Raw genomic sequence first — 3077 nt, 5'->3', positions numbered from 1 at the left:
TGTCCATTTACTATAGGTTTTCAAATTTGTTGGAGTGCAGTATTTCATAGTATTCTGTTATTCTTTTAATTTCAGTTGGGTCTGTTGTTGTGTATCGCCCATCTCATTTCTTGTTTGGTTTGTTTGCTTCCTGTTGTGTTTTTCTTTTTTGTCAGTTTGGCCAGTGTTTATCGATTTTGTTGATCTTCTCAAAGAACCAGCTTTTGGTATTGTTAACTCTTTCAATTGTTTTTCCATTCTCTATTTCATTTAATTCTGCTCTAATTTTAATTATTTGCTTTCTTCTAGTGTCCGAGGGCTTCTTTTGCTGCTGTCTTTATACCTGTTCAAGTTATAGGGTTAATGTTTTGATTTTGGCCGTTCGTGTTTTCGGATGTTTGCTATAAATTTACATTGCTATAAATTGACCTTTGAGCACTTCTTTTGCTGTGTCCCAAAGCTTCTGGTAGGATGTGTTTTTTTCTGTGAATTTCTTTATTCCGTCCTTAATTTCTTCTATAACTCAGTAGTTTTTGAGCAGGGTGTTGTTCAGTTTCCATGTATTGATTTTTTTCCCCTTTTTCTGTTACTGATTTCTACTTTTATGGCTTTACGGTCAGGAAAGATGGCTTTGTAATATTTTCGATGCTTTGGATTCTGTTAAGGGTTGCTTTGTGGCCTAACATTTGGTCTATTCTGGAGAATGTTCCATGTGCACTGGAAAACAAAGTATACTTGGCTGCTTTTGGGTGGAGTGTTCTGTGTATGTCTATGAGATCATGTTGGTTGACTGTGGCCTTTAGATCTTCTGTGTCTTTATCGAGCTTCTTTCTGGATGTTCTGTCCTTCACCGAAAGTGGTGTGTTGAAGTCTCCTACTATTATTGTGGAGCCGTCTGTATTTCTTTTCAATACTGTTAGAGTTTGTTTTATGTATTTTGAAGCCCTGTCATTGGGTGCGTAAATATTTATTATGGTTATGTCCTCCCGGTGTATTGACCTGTAATCATTATATAGTGTCGTTCCTTATCCTTTGTGGTGGATTTTGCTTTGGGGTCTGTTTTGGCAGAGATTAATATTGCTGCTCCTGCTCTTTTTTGATTGTTGTTTGCTTGATATATTTTTTTCCATCCTTTGAGTTTTGGTTTGTTTGTGTCTTTAAGTCTAAGGTGTGTCTCTTGTAGGCAGCATATAGACGGATCGTGTTTTTTCATCCATTCTGCCACTCTCTGTCTCTTTATAGGTGCATTTATTCCATTTACATTTAGCGTAATTATTGATAGATATCAGTTTAGTGCTGTCATTTGGATGTCTTCTTGTGTGTTGTTGACAGTTTCTTTGTTTCACTTAATTTTCTGTGCTGAGTCTTTTTTTATGTATCTTCATTATTGTTGATTTTGTATTTGCTGAGTCTTTTATGTTTTTCTTCTTTTTTATTTTGTATTTGCTGAGTTTTTATGTTTTTCTTCTTTTTTATTTTGATGTGTAGGATTGTTAGTTTCCTTTGTGGTTACCTTAATATTTACCTCTATTTTTCTAACTTTAAACTACTCTTTTATTTCTTTATATCACCTTGAGTTCCTCTCCATATGAAAGATCTAGAATTATATAACGTTGTTCTAATGTTGTCATCTTTTACATATTGATGTCTCCATTTCCCTATTTTCACTGGTTTAGCTTTGATTTATTTTTGTGACTTCCATATCTAGGTTGGTATCCGGTCGTTCTGTCCTGTGTTCTAGTCTTTGGTTGTTATCTGATGTTATTGATTTTCTAACCGGAGGACTCCCTTTACTATTTCTTGTAATTTTAGTTTGTCTTTTACAATTCCTAAACTTCCATTTATCTTGAAATGCCCTAATTTCGCCATCGTATTTGAAGACAGTTTTGTGGGATGTGTAATTCTTGGCTGGCAATTTTTTTCCTTCAAGGCCTTATGTATGTCATCCCTTTGCCTTCTTCCCTCCATGATTTCTGTGGAGTAGTCCGAGCTTAGTCTTACTGACTCTCCTTTGTAGATGACTTTTTGTTTATCCCTAGCTGCTCTTAAAATTCTCTTTATCTTTGGTTTTTGCCAGTCTGAATGTAATATGTCTTGGTGACTTTCTTTTGTGATCTACCTTGTGTAGGGCTTAATGAGCTTCTTGAATAGATATGTTTTCATCTTTCATGATATCAGGGAAGTTTTCTGCCAGCAAATCTTCAACAGTTCTCTCTGTATTTTCTGTTATCCTCTCTGTTCTGGTACCCCAGTCACTCGTAGGTTATTCCTCTTGATAGAGTCCCACATATTTCTTAGGGTTTCTTCATTTTTTAAAATTCTTTTATCCAATTTTTCCTCAAATAATTTGGTGTCAAGTATATTATCTTCAGTCTCACTAATTCTGACTTCCATTGCCTCAATTCTGCTCCTATGACTTTCTATTGAGCTTTCTAATTGTGAAATTTTATTGTTAATCTTTTGAATTTCTGTCTCTCTTTATTTTTGCAGCATGTTAAATTTGTCATTATGCTCTTGTATAACCTTCTTAAGTTCCTCTGTTGCTTTGTCTGTGTGTTCTTTGCATTGTTCTGCGTTTTGCATGATCTCCTTCCTGATCTCTTGAAGTGCTCTGTATACTAATCTTCTGAATTCTACCGTCAATAATTTCAAGACGTTCTCTTCCTTTGGAAGGTTTCTTGATTCTTTGTTTTGGTGGCTTGCTGAAGCCACCATGGTCTGCCTTTTTATGTGATTTGCTATTAACTGTTGTCTCCAAGCCATCAGTAAATTATTATATTTATTTATTTTATGTTTGTTTACTGTGTCCTAGTTTCTCGTTTTGTTTTGTTTTGATACGTCCAGATAGGGTGGTCGTGTAAGCTGGTTTAATTATTGGCGTCTTTGAACTCTGTTGTCCTGTCTCCAGGTGGCTAGAGCTGTTACTCGGTATCTGAGCTCAGGTTTCTGTTTACTGTTCTTGTATGGATTCAGTTCAGGTGTCCAGGTTGTCTGTCACCAATTGTGTGGTGCTGGCTCTCACCTACAGTCGTAGATGGGCAGGGGTGGTTGGAGTAGGCACAGGTATCTTGCTGCAGTAGGGGGTCATGCGCTGAGCA

General features: G+C 36.1%; 1 protein-coding gene and 1 pseudogene across 1 annotated transcript in view; one reads left to right on the top strand and one right to left on the bottom strand.

Moving 5' to 3' along the window:
• NUDCD3 (NudC domain containing 3) overlaps positions 1-3077 on the top strand; it is a 208249-nt gene that overhangs the window by 107619 nt on the left and 97553 nt on the right. The gene's annotated exons all lie outside the window — the stretch shown is intronic.
• LOC105756756 (microtubule-associated protein RP/EB family member 1 pseudogene) overlaps positions 1-3077 on the bottom strand; it is a 23999-nt pseudogene that overhangs the window by 20244 nt on the left and 678 nt on the right.

This window comes from Trichechus manatus, unplaced genomic scaffold, assembly GCF_000243295.1.
Source record: "Trichechus manatus latirostris isolate Lorelei unplaced genomic scaffold, TriManLat1.0 scaffold00155, whole genome shotgun sequence".
Taxonomy (NCBI): domain Eukaryota; kingdom Metazoa; phylum Chordata; class Mammalia; order Sirenia; family Trichechidae; genus Trichechus; species Trichechus manatus.
This window is presented reverse-complemented; position numbering and strand designations above follow the sequence as displayed.